The 14,081-nt window shown below is 41.0% G+C and overlaps 1 protein-coding gene across 1 annotated transcript in view; it reads left to right on the forward strand.

Moving 5' to 3' along the window:
* The window catches only part of KIF26B (kinesin family member 26B), a 285,391-nt gene that overhangs the window by 203,672 nt on the left and 67,638 nt on the right, over positions 1-14,081 (forward strand). The window lies entirely within an intron of this gene.

The raw sequence follows: 14,081 nt of genomic DNA on the forward strand, positions 1-14,081 counted from the left end.
TAATGACAGAATGAATTTCCTTTATATTACATATCATATGTTGCATGAATTTCCTTTTCATATGCAATCTTAACCTTACCAAACCTTGTATTGGATATTTGCTACTATGTGCATTCACCTGCAGTCAGGTGAGATGTGCAGCATTTAACAGAAATACAGGAAGAGCAGTGGTATAGACAAAGTAGTGTGTGAACCATGACATATTACCAATTATTAGCTTTAGCTTAGGGAATAATCTGAATCAAAATCTAGATGTAATTATACATAAAGTTGAGATGCACACTGTCCAAAGATCTATATTCCAATTTTTTATTTGTATAGCAAAAATACTATGTAAGAATGAAAGATACTTGACTATTAAAGAGGTAAACACAGGACTGCATGGTTTGCAGCACTCGCAGATAGATGAGTGTTGCTGTGAGGGCAGTCCTTAAAAAAAATGAAGCTCTACTAAAGTAGAGCTTTAGTAATGGGCAACAGGTGATAAAGGCAGCTTTAGACATGCAATTAAAAACTCGAGTTGTTAATTTTTCACCTTAAGAGTTGTCATAATGCCTGTTACTGTACCTGAAGCTTCCCAGCTGGACAGATTTATGCTCCATTCTGTCTAAATGTAGTACTGTCAATTCCAGGAACTATTTAGAAGGTTTTATGTACTGAAAGAAGTGAGGAAAAACCAAGTTGATCCAAGTTTGGGCTTTGGCTCCACCAGTGAAAATCTGAATATTGTTGTGGTTGGCGTGACTGATTTGGATTCTGGCCCAGCTCAGGCTACACTGGCTTTCTGTGCTTCTCACATTTCATACTGATGTATATGATCAGTCTGGCTCAAGTCATTTCAAGACATACCCTTTTCAGGTTTAGTGGTATAAAACCATCCTTCACCAGACAGGCAGGCAGTAGATCTGTCTCCTTCTCTAACACATAGCGCTGATTTAGGATCACGTTAGATTTGAAGTTTGAATATTTCATCAAAGTTCCTTCTGTGCTGCACATTAAAAATGACTCTGTAAGTGTAATTTGTTGTGGTACCTTCTCCCTTTTATCACTCTGATATATTTTACCTTGCTTATTTGTTCTGCCTATGCTCTAATCTGTTGTGGAAAGATGCTTTTTAATTAAAAAAAAAAAGTCATCTTCACCCCGCTTTTTCCCCCCTTCATTAATCTCTCTGTTTTGTGATGAGCAACAAAACCTTACAGGCATCAAAGAACGTTTCTTTCCTGATACTAAGCTACAGTGGTGACAAGCATGGAGGATGAATTATCTTAACATGAAAGATCCCTTTCTTGCTCAAGAAAAGGCTAGTTGCTTCAATCATTTGTGAAACCTGTGCACTGACTGCTACTTTTATAGCCATTGTCTGGCATGCAGTGCCACCAAGGACAAATAGCAGTGTCACCAAAGAAATTGTCATAGTAGGTAGAAAAGCACTGTTTAAAGAGATGGATTTAGAAACAGGTTAATTGTTGTAATAGCTAGCATATCTCCAGTAGTATCAACAGAGTGGCTCTCTGCAGGAATTGCTACCCATCAAAGGCACCAAGGCAACCAAAGTGGAAATCTTCAGATTTTAGAGATGAAGCAGCCAGCTCTGTCACCCGACTCAGAGAGAGAGATGGAGCTGTGGAACTGTGTCCTGCCCACCCCATCAAGGTTCTCCACTTGTTCTTATCCACCACCAGATTACTCTTTTTATCTGCATCAGAAAAGAGAAATCAAATGGCCAGTGTAGTCCAAGGTAGCTAAAAGTGAAGCCTTCTTAAGCAGTTCCTAACTGATCAAGGGCCTCATCTTTAGAAACTAAGCTTACAAAGCTATTGCAGTCCCCATCCTGCTGCATCCCATGTACAATGAAAGGAGTCTTGCTTGGATATGTACAGTCCAGGATGAGATTATTCTTAGCTATTTAAATAACACCATGAAGACTGATCACAGTGGACTCAGCCTCTGACAGCTTTGGCACTTAAAATTAAGGTTTTTAAGCCACATAGGACTAAAGCAAACTTCATTAAACCTCTATTTTCATGATCTTGCTCATGTTTGTGGATTGTGATTATAGCCCTTAGCTAGTAATTGCTACTCTATATACTGCTGGATCAGGATTATCAGCAAAGTATCTGGAGTTACCTTGTGCTTCTTTGTTAGACCATTTATTAAGAAATGTAAAAGCTTTCCAAGACAGTAGAAACTACTTGTTCCTTTGATACATGCTGCTCCTAGATATCAGGAAGAGATAAAGTGCTTACCCTTGTCTTGATTTGTAATGTTTGTCTGATTACCTCGTTAATCTGGGGTTTTGAAACCCAAATACAAATGCATTTTTGCATTTGTATTAAGCAGCTCAGCCTGTCTAGAGTTACAATGAGGATTGTTTTAAAGGTGCACCTGGAAACCAAGTTAAAATAATCCTGTATAACTAGCATCTTAGGGACAAAGTACTATTGTGGCAAAGTTTTACTTTAACAAAACTCTGGTAATGACCATTGCATTCATACTCAATAAGTCCTTATTTTGTGTTTTGTACATGGAAAAATCTAGTTATACTCAGTATAAAAAACATATTTTCAAGACTCAACAATGTATGTTTTTATAATTCTTGTGGATAGCAGCTGCAGGCTATCAGTCTGGACCCTTGATAAATGATTTTGACATTTCCTGCAGACACTCCTCATGAAAAAGGCTTTTTATTTATTCTCAAATGTTGAATTCTGCATTATTGATCAGGTGCCATTCATTAAGGTTGCTACTTGCTAGAAGAATTACGCAATTCCTAAGTTACACACAGCGTAATGAATTATTCTGTTGACAAATAGCAGTATTAAAGGAATGTTAAGGTTGCATGGTTAAGCACTCAGAAATCAGAAAATGGCAGTCGAGGTTGAAGATGATGGAAATTTTGCCCAAATTAAGATTGCAGAATTACAGCTGAGGGCATGTAGAAAGACTACTCACAGACACTGGATATTTATTCTAGGGCAAGTGATTGGTTACCAGTGTATTCACCAATATTGCTGGTATTTGTTGCAACATTTAACAAAGCAGGAAACAGTGGATGAAATCATTAGTGGTAGGGGTCACAAAGCAGATGGCTCTTCACTGGCTCTTTCTCATTGCTATAGAGCTGCATTCATCAAGGAGGAGGGTCAGTGGCAATTTTACACTGTTATACTGCAGCTCAGGGTAAAAGAAGTTAGTAGGTCTCTGTGACAGGAGACAAGTTCCATTTGTCAAAGTACTGTTTGCATTTAGTTCCCATCAGGGGCTTCCATTTAGTTTCCTTTCTGTCATTTTTGTTTATGTGCCTCTCTGATTTGGTATCATTTTTGTTCTGTTCTGTTTATGTTTAGTACAAAATAAAAAAGCACAGGAAAGCAGTACACTCCTGGTATCTTGGTTCTGTGATCAGTCAGGCCAGGATCAGTGCTAAGCAAACAGCAGCATCCTCATTGCCTGCATACCTGGATATCTTCCCATGGGAACACAGGATGCGGTGGAGATGAGCTGTACTGTACCTGGAGTCAGACGCATGCCCAGGAGTCAGCATCACAGAGTACTACACAGAGATCCTTAGAACCAGCTGTGCAGACTTGGCTAATATGTCTCTGGGTTTTTCCAAGCAAGTAAGAGCATCCTTGTACCACCAGAGGCTGTGTTTGCTTTTGGGAACAAATTTGCTCAGACATAGGACTTCCTTGGATTTTATTTCCTTCAGGGGTAAGAGTCAGGCTGTAGTGCCTTCTAGAGGCTACTGAAAATCCCAACATGATGTTCACTACTGGTCAGAAAACAAATGAATGTTAGGACTGGGGAAAGCATAAACAGTCCAGAGTCTGAGAAGCACAAGCAGTCAGAGCCTCAGCAACTGGTTCTGGAAGAGTTGGGAGAGGTAACTTCGTGTACTGTGTGTACCCAGGGGAGACTTCTGTGGGGTAGTTCTCACCCCACCTCCAAAAGGAGTGCCAACATCCCACAAATGGCACTATAAACACATCCAACCTAAACAGTGTCCCCAGTGGGCTGCAGATTTGGTTTAGACTACAGGCTGACTCATTGGAGCCCATGGCTCCCTCTGCCAAGATGTGTTCCTCCCAGTTTGCATCTTGGGTCACGTGAGCCATACAGGTATTGGCAAAGCACGGTTTGGGAGGGAGCAGAGGGATGGCAGTGCAGCCCACCACAGTGGGAGGCTTACGGGGTAGAATGCTGGATCACTGTTGGAGATGGAAGATTATGGAGTTGTGTGAACCTTCAGATGCATCTTGTATGACCTTGTCTTCTATTCTCTTGTTCTGGGCACAATAAATAATTCTGTTTATTTCAAGGGAATGCAGAATTAAGCCCAAAATAAAAGTCAGGGATTTCTGTTAAGGCTCAAGAAAAAGCACTTTTAAGTTGAGATAATGTGTAGTTACAAATGGATCTCATTCATTCTGAGTGGGTGCTTGGCTCTGAAATTATTGTGCCTCCCTGTACCACTGCTAAAGATAGAAGCATGAGGGTACTATTAAATAGGATGCAACATGAAAGAAAAAGTAAATTTAATATTATGTTTATGCCCTTGTAAACATTATAGTCTACAGTTAAGGGATAAGAAAGGGAAGATCCAGAGTTCAGGTAGTCTATTTAGGTAAAGCACACTTTTCCTGGGATCTTAGACAATTCATCTACTCTTAAGCTTTATTTCTGCCATTGAAAATTAAGAATAATTGTAAATATGTCTTGATCCTGTCAGAAGACTGCAAAGCCCCGAGGGATCTTCAGATGAAATGTTCACTAGCAATGTAGATCATATCATTGCTTGGATCCAGGTTTTATCATTTCCTCGTTTTCCAAATTTAATTTTATTGGGGGTTGTTCCTAACTAAGGTCAAATCCTCATCTCATATAGTTGCAGGTAAATAAGGAATTATTGCTGAATTCAGTGACACTATAATGTATTACATTCCTCACTAAAGCATCTAGCTCTACCCCTTGAAGTTTCTACTGATTGTTTCATGCAACATATGGTACTGGAGGCTGCTTATACTCCTCCTGGAGACTGCATTTCTCCTCTGAATACCCAAGCACTTATTAGATATCTCCCCTCTATTGCCTAATATGATAATTGTAGCCCCTTTGTTTTATATAGACTCTCTTTCACAATGTGGCCCCGTGCTTTCTTCGGGATTTTTTTCCTCACCATGAATTCCCAAATTCCTAGTCAGAACCATCCCTTTTATTTACTGTCTGTCATTATGAGCTGCCACTCCAAAGTTTTACACATTTTTTTTCCACACTTATCTGCATTAAACTGCAATTTTTCACTTCTGGCTTGGTTTAAATAATGTAAATCCTTCTTGTCTGATTGTATTGCTATTTGTTATTTATGGTGGATGGTGTACACTTTTATGTGCGGACTGGGGAATCTTCTTTTGTATGCAGCCATGGAGATCATCTTTATAAATAATGGAAAACCTTACAATTGTGATTATACATCTGTTTGCAATACCTGTATATCCTTTGTTTCTCTAGCACTGAAAAGATGTCTCAAAGACACGTGTAAGGGAAATTTTGTCTTTTATCTGCATTCTTTCCATAGAAATTCTTGTTTCCTTAGACAAAAAACCAGAGAGCCTTGTTCATCTTGGAATTCCTCATCTCCTGAGAATATATAATGTGAAGCCCTCAGTGTCACACTTTCTTGCATTAGTGATAAGATGACCTGCTGCTCATACTTACGAAGCTGCATCCTGTGCACCTCTTTCACAGCTTCACAAAAAGGGAAACTGGAGCTTTAAGAAATAGTATAGCAGACATAATTATCAAGGCACGTGCTTGAGATATTGCTACTGTTGATACTGCTTCTGCTTTCAATCAACACCAGTCCTCGTGACAGCTGAGGCAGTTCAGTCATGTTTTGCTGGAAGGGCAGGTTTCTAAGAGAAAGCTTAAATACACAAAGCAAAGTTCTCTTCAGTCTTTCTGCACAGCAGCCAGAGAAGAGCATGGCCTATGAGAAGGAGCCAAGTGACTCACCATTGCTGTCTCCCTGCTCCCCAGGGGGCTGATGGCAGCCTTATGCAGGCAGCAGGAAGGACAACGGCCTTGTCATCAATCACGAGAGCAGAGAAGTTCCTTTAGGGAGCCTGCCTTGCTGATGCCGCAAATGTGTTTCATGGGTTTGGCTGATTTGTCTGTAGGATCTGTAGATATCAAGCCAGGTTGGAATAGAACAGAGCAACATATGGCACATCACATGCTTGGGAGATCACCACTGCACAGACTGAGTTTCTTGTATTTAACATAGAGAATGCTAAACATGGCTAAGCTGTGCAATGATCTGTGACTGGGACAATTCCGTGGCTTAACCATGGCAGGCAGCTCAGTCCCACACAGCCTCTTGCTCAGTCTCTCCCAGTGGGATGTGCCAAGAGAATCAGAAGGGTGAAAGTGAAAATCTGTGTGTTGCGATAAAGACAGTTTACTGGAAAGAGCAAAAGCTTCATGCACAGGCAGAGCAAAATAAGGAATTCATTCACTACTTCCCATGGGCAGGCAAGTGCTCAGCCATGTCCAGGAAATTAGGGCTTCCTCACGTGTAATGGCCACAACTCAGCTCATCTCCCTCTTTCTCCTTCTTCCCCTGCTTTTATATGCTGAGCTGCCATATAGTGGGGGTTATCCTTTCAGGCACTTGGGGTCATCCATCCCGACTGTGTTCCTTCCCCGCTTCTTGTGCACCCCCAGGCTACTTGGCAAGGTGATACAAGATGCTGTAAAGGCCTTGACTCTGTGTAAGCTCTGCTCAGCAGTAACTAAAATGTCCCTGTGTTGTCACATCATAGGGACAACATATGTTTCATCATAAATCTACAACACAGTCCCATACCAGCTACTGTGAAGGAACTAAACCCAGGACAGACTATAAAATAAATTAAACAGGAACAGGAAATATTCCTGGACACTGGCACTCAATCATCGTAGTCCTGCATTGTTAACAAGGTCCCTGGCATGGTGTTGGGCACTCGTCTCTCCCAAACAACTCCAGGCATGGCTCTCAAATTAGCACGGGCAAGGGAGCATCTTGCAGGCTGTTGGATATGGCCACACCATAGCAGAGGATGAGAATTACAGGGAAAGTTGCCAGTTCTCCATTTTGTGCCAGGTAACAGTTTTTATCTTGTTTAATTTACTACATAAACACTTTGTGTCTAAAGACCCTTTTGAAAAAGCTGTATTAAGTAGGAAAAAAGGAATGGGTGAAATGCTCTACTCACTGAAGTGAAGCAGTATATATGCTTGATTTTGAAAGGTACCAAGGAAAAGATGAGCTCTAGAATTCATGGCAGTCAATTGTACTTGTACTATGCACAGAGAAATAAGTTCTTGTCATAGTGGGGGAAGCAGAGTAAATTTTTGCAGTAGTGTGTTGGAGCCTTAAGTAAGCATCTGCTCACTGTACTGATAGGCAGTGGGTGCATGCTTACATACCTGCAGATCCACTGCAGGGAAGACAAGATTTGCCAGCTGATCCCATGTTGTTCATGCTGGGATTGTTGAAGGCTGTTTTGGCTTGTTCAGTTCTTAAGAAAATACCACTCTCAGTGATGTTTAAAGATATTCTCAATAAAAGAAAAAGAAAAATAATTTCATCCCAGCACATGGGCTGAATTATCCTGTTGTTGGTCCCATCGTAGGTGCAGGTATGTGGAGAATGTCAGAAGCTGGGAAAAATCCTCCTCCTGCTTGAGGCAACACACAGACTGCCCAGTTATGCAGTTCTGAAATGCAGACTTGCCTTAAAGAAATCATAAGAAAGCAAAAGGAAAGCCATGAACCCAGTCTGCATGTGGGGAGCCTTAAGAAAAGACTGTTTTCCATGACGGGATGTTCCTCATGTCTTCTTTTTTTTTTTTTTTTTTTTTTTTAATTTAATTTTTTTTAACAGTAGAAGAAAGTTGCAGTGGTCTCTGTTAAATTAGAATCTAGTAAATGCTGAAGTAGCAATGTTACAGCTGAATGGCTGGGCTGATGTATGTGCTGGTTTCAGACAGTGTTGGTGCTCAGCACTGTCTTTCAGCTGTACCAAACCACAGTGACAAACTCACAGCTCCTGCTGCCATGAACAGTACTGGAAGTGACTGAGCTGTGCCCTCTGACCTGAGTGTATTACACACCAGATTTTATTGAATTCATTATTAAAGTTGCATCGTCCAGCTGAAAAAGTATGCAATCATGATAAGTGCTTCCCATTATTGCTACAAGTCCAAATTAGTTTAACTGCTGTTCAGGATGGGGTTGATGAGCCGGTAAAATTTTAGCAATTACACAAGATAGAAACAGAGGAACTGTTGTAAAAAAAGAGGAGACCTGCATGCTCTAATGCTATTGCTTTTTCAGTTGTTTTCACTGTTTTTCCAAAGCATCAGTATCAGTAACAGCCATTTCCACCAGCAGCAAGAGTGTTCAGGCCTGTGTGTTTTCTAATTTGTGCTAAAGAAAAGCACTGAAGCCTAGGAGAGTTACCTTTGTGCAAATAGAAAGAGAGGACAATGAGGCCTGTTTGCACATGCTTCCCGACCAGCTCACACTGGCATAATTCACCTGAGTTTGTTTGTGGGTTTTTTTTCCAAATGTGACCATATTTCCATTAAAGCCATGTCCACTCATACAATCCTGCATTTGTTGCATTCTGGGTCAGTCTGTTTGTCTTGACCTCCTAGATTTCATGTTAGCATGATCAACTAATTGTCTCATGATCTGTGAGAAAAATCTTTTAACATACTTACAGGTGGTTTCATATCCTCTGGGATTCAAGCTTTACATCCATCATGCAAAAGCATGTAAGTGCACAAGTGTATGGGATGGCCTAGATTTTCTTTGCCATAGTACTTTGTGGCTGGCTACAGCAAAAATGCATGCCTCCCACCATTATTTACAACTGTAACAGTGAGAAATTACAAAACCTACTCTTCATTAACCTCCAATAAGGCTGTTCCTGCAGCCAGTGATTGCCATTACACTGATGGAGTGCTGAAACAGCTCAATAGTCCTGGCTGGCCTGTCTCGCCTGTGACTGCACTGCAGCTCCTGCCTCCCACCACTACCCAGAACACGTCCAGCAGAAGCTGCTCAAATGATTGATGAGAAAAGCAGCTCATAAAGGCAAGCACAGTGCCTGAAGCAACAGCTGTCTAGCCCTGTCCCTGCAGTAATTAGATAAATGAACCCCAAATGAAATCTTACAGGCAGGAGTAGAAGGAAGTGATAATATCCCCAGTGTTGATCTCTGCTTGTGTTGCCTCATTCCAGTCTGTGTTTGTAGCTATTCGTGTGTGATACAGATTTGACACCGCTTACCTCTCCCACCTTCCCTGCTCATTTTGCTGCCGGTCCTGCAGACAGACCCCTGTGGGCACAGGAGACATGGCAGTGTCACTGGCTGGACTCTGCTTTCTTTTTTTTTATATCTTTGGCACCAGATCTACTTTGCAGAGTGTGCTGAACCTTTGTCCTTCTCCACAGAGTATGAACATAACAAAAGGTCCATGACAGGTCACAGATTGAGTTTATCTGAGGAAAATCCTGCAATTAGCAAATTCCTTCTTTGAGAAAGAGTAGTTGTGTTTATAGGGATGCATAAGATAAAAAAGGAGAAAGAAAAATGGTTCAGGCAACTGAAATTTTCAGAGTTGATTAAAAGGCTTATGGTTATTTCTACAGTACAGTAGCATAGTGATAATACAGCAATTCCCCTGGGTCTTCCCTTGGGGCTACTGAATGGTATCCATGAAGGAACCCACCAGTGCCAATAATTGCCATTTAGAGAGAAATTTATGAAAAAAAATTATATATATTCATAAAATGCTTTAAAAAACAGTGTATATGATTGAAATACACACACATGTGTAAAATAAGTACATAGACAAATATACAAAAAAACCCCTTTTGAGGAAGCCTGAACAGTACAGCTCTGATTCTGCTCTTATTTGTGGCATTTCACATCTGGAGTAATATTGTGAATTCAATGACTGTAGAACTCATGTAAGAGCAAATCATGTCTTTGAAGGCAGGAACTGAAGTTCAGAGATGTAAATAGGGGTGCTGTTGGATTAAATAGTTGTCCAGTGAAATCCTGTAAACTCATAGGAGAAAGCACATTAAAAAATGCTAACAGCATGAGCAGAATTAAGAAGTTATATCCTATAAAAGGCACAGTAGTGATGCAGAGCAAGTGACCTTTTCTTTTATTCTGTCTCTCCATTCCTAAGCTGGAGTAATTTCTTGCTGAGTTCAGCCAAATTTGCATGGGTGTAAAATGATATCAAAATTAAGCTCAGGTTGTTTTACCAAGAGCGCATGTCTCAGGAGATTGCTTTCATGTTTCCCCACGGAAACAGTCAGAGGTACATCTAGGGCTGGGCACAGCCAAGATCTGGTCACTGGAATTCAAACAAGAATTTCTGGCAGACTGAGTGGTCCCAGTAATCGCAAGTGGTATCTCTGAGACGCTTCAATTACAAGAGATTAGTGGGAAACTGTAGCGGTGGACTAAAGGAGTAATGACACACGGGAAGTGAAGCAGAAAACCCGCTTTCTTCGTTTTAGAAGAAGTTCAATTTATACTCTATTTAAATATAAATTGCAAGCATAAAGTATTAGAGTTCTTAAACTTCACTCTTCAGTTAGTTTCAAATTAACCATACCATATTTCTGAGTTCCCCAGAGCAGCACCGTGATCTTCAGCCTGTCTGTTCCTTAAATTGAGCTGAAGTCTTTTGAGTCCAGTAAGTTCCTATGCTACCCCTATAGCTGGTTGAGTTACATTTGCCCACCCCTGTGCTGCCTCCCCTGTGGTGTGGATTTTTAGGGGCCAGCACGGACTCTGAGCCTCCCCTGCTAACCCCCAGCTATAAATTGCATGAAGGCCTGTGAAACAGCAGGGCAGGAGGCTGTGGTCTCCCATCATTTCTACTGCTGTTGATTTACTCTTGTCATAACCACTGTTGGGAAATGCTTTGCCTGAATCCTTGGGTTTAGGTTACAAGCATAATAATGTTTTATAATGGAGTGTGAATCTAATGGCTACTGCCAGTCCTTTGAGGGCAGTCAGTGACTGAATGTCTCAGTGTGCCTGGCAGTGAAGTAAGCTGTGACTCTGCCCCCTGTACAGGTGGGCAGTGTGAAACAGACTGCACTCACAGCTCGCAGTCATACTGCACCTGGACACAGCCATCAGGAGGGGTCCTAGATCCCCAGTCTCAGGCTGATTCCCAGACCACAAGCTTGCCTGGCTTCTCAGAAGATATATCTGGATCAGATGTTTTAAAATCTGTTTTGGTCTGCCTAGTTTACTGTGCCACAGTTACATATGTAGTTCTGAATGTGTTTCTCAGGACTGAAGTTTGCCTGTATTTTGCCTGCCCATTGGATTTTTGTTATAGTCACAGCTCCCATGGCATATAGGGGACATACAGCCTGCACAGATGGGATCTAATTGTTTTCTCATTAATGTAATGTAAATCAGGAGTAATTTGAAAGGAATTGCACTAGTGTGAAACTGGCCTGGAAGAATATTTAAGTGCCTACAAATTACCAGATGAGTTCAAATAATCTATTGTTACTACTTGTATTCTGTGTCCATCACGCTCGTGTGCCTAGCTTTATTTTTGCTGGCATTTGATTTTTGCTGGAGACTGTCACGCAGCTTTGTGTTTGTGTGTGTGCACGCTACGGAATTTGGGCCAGGCACTGTGCTGCCCAGAAGGGGCATTTTTATTATGCTTAGAGCAAAAAAGAATAACTTTAGGCAGCCTACAATGTAGGCACCTATATCTCAGGTGAACATTTAAGATGCCTGTGGTGCTATAGAGAAAGCAAGAGGTATTTGTGGAGTTCATCTGTTATAAAACAGAACATGCAAATTAAGTGCTAGAAATGCCTGTTCCTCTCTGTTGCCTGCAAAGGGGTCAGACAACTGACTCAGAGCCAGCTCCTGCAGGCCGATCTAAATGGAGGTGAGTAGAATTACCTATGATATGGTGTCCCAAGGCACACAGACATCTTCCTGATGAGTAAGAAGTGGTCCAGCCATGAGAATACCCACATGTAATTAATATAATATTCCTCTACCCGAACACATAAGAATGTGCTCTTTTCCAGCCTAAATTATTCTAGGATTCTGCGTAGACATGGGGCTTAGGGGCATGTCTTAGTGCTGGACTTGGCAGTTATAGGTTAACAGTTGAACTCAAGATCGTATGGGTTTTTTTCCCAACCCATGCAATTCTGTGATTCTGTGAACCATTATTTCTCAAAACAAAAATCCCAAATGCACAGGAAATACAAAGGTTCATGGCAATAGAAGTATTTTTCTTGAGAAATGTCTATATTCAGCCATGTTGAGGAGCAATATATGCTGTTAGACAGTGCCTGGGTCTTCTGAGTTGAGGGTTTTTTGGTTTTTTTTTTTGCTAGAGTTTCATTCACTTTATCTGATGCTAGTAAATTTTTAGGATTTCAGTTAAATTGGTATTTTACTCTTGGGAAAGAGGAACCTGATGCCTTAGCTTCTGTCACTACAGCTGTTGGAAGTTAGGAGGATTTGCAGTGTTACTTCAGTAAGAAGTGGCAGGTATTAATCTGATTTTGTGTGAACAGGTTTAGATCTGGACTCATGCCAGTGATATTACATCATAACAAAGCTGGTGTAGCTGAGGTTAAAACTGAATGCCCATACAGTTTGAGGCCAGAAAGAATTCTTAGACTGCCTGTATATGAAAGATTGTTAAATTTCACACACTGTCCATTCTCCAAAACCCTAAAAAACTTACCCCAGGGTAATTGGTTAACTCTCCTTGGCACACAAAGATCAAGGATCTGAAGGTTATAGTTTCATAGCAGCCAAAAATATGCATAAGCTTAGAGGGAAAGAGTTTTCTAAAGCAAGCATTTTATTTAAAGTAGTTGAAGAATAGCATTTATTTTGTTTTCCAGAAGATCAGTCTAATACTCTTGATATTGGTATCTACTTTAAAATGTGGGACACAGTAAAAGAAAGCTAGAGGCATGTGAAGTTGAAAATAGGAAAACAGCACAAGATTGATACTGCCCTTTGTTTTCTTGCTCCTCTAGGATTTAGAGTTGTACTCCCTTCCTTCCCTTCTAACTTGACCAGTGCTTCCCTTCTGTTCTTCCAGAAGACCTAGGAATAAACAGACCTTGCCCAGTTCATGTGGACTGACCGGGTGTATTGGCTGCTGTTGTCCTCAGTAGAAGTCAGCTCTACTTAGGGTTGGGTCCAGAAGAATGCCGTTGGCAAGACATTAGAGGTGTTTTTTTCCAGTTAAAGGTTAGGTTTCACAAGCAGCTCAACTAAGCAAGAATCCATTCCCACCCAAGCAGTATTTTTCCTTTTTTCCTCATATAATTGTGTAAAACTGAAATTGTGTGAGCAGATTTGGGACCATTTCACCATTTAATGACAGTTTGTTTTGCCAGGTTAAAATACTGGAGTCAAATTACCAGTTTGCCTCACTAACGTACAGAGAAGACATCACAGAAATACTGAATAATGCCAGTTAATCTCTGGTCTCATTCTGTTGTCTTCAAAGGAGTTGTGTCAAAAATGAATTTTCCCAGATTTTACTTCTCAAAGCAGCTGATTTATTTGCATTCAGGATGAGCTTGGGCCAGCATGAAATGAGATGTACGTACAAAGAGCATCAGTCTCAGTGAGACCAACAGGAACTGCAGCCCAACTTCTGGGGCTACAACCTCCTCCCAGAATGTGTCTGCAATTCCAGCAGCAGATGTGCTCCCACCCTATGCTGACATGACCCTTTGTGGTCACTTGCATGCCAAGCATGGGTGGGTTTGATACAAGTGACATACGATTAAGGAGCATTAACATAAAAGTTCTGGCTAGTTGGTGAGAAAGCCAATCTGCTCTAGGAGAAAGTGTGCAGGTGTGACTAGATCTGGCAGAGAGGTGATGTTTGCCCTCTAAAGTCAGGAGCTCACGTCTGCACGTAGTGAATTTACGGGGAAAACCAAAGCCAGATTGATTGTCATCTGTTTTACTTACATCTAAATTGCTT

The sequence above is a fragment of the Corvus cornix genome, chromosome 3, assembly GCF_000738735.6.
Source record: "Corvus cornix cornix isolate S_Up_H32 chromosome 3, ASM73873v5, whole genome shotgun sequence".
In the NCBI taxonomy this organism is placed as follows: domain Eukaryota; kingdom Metazoa; phylum Chordata; class Aves; order Passeriformes; family Corvidae; genus Corvus; species Corvus cornix.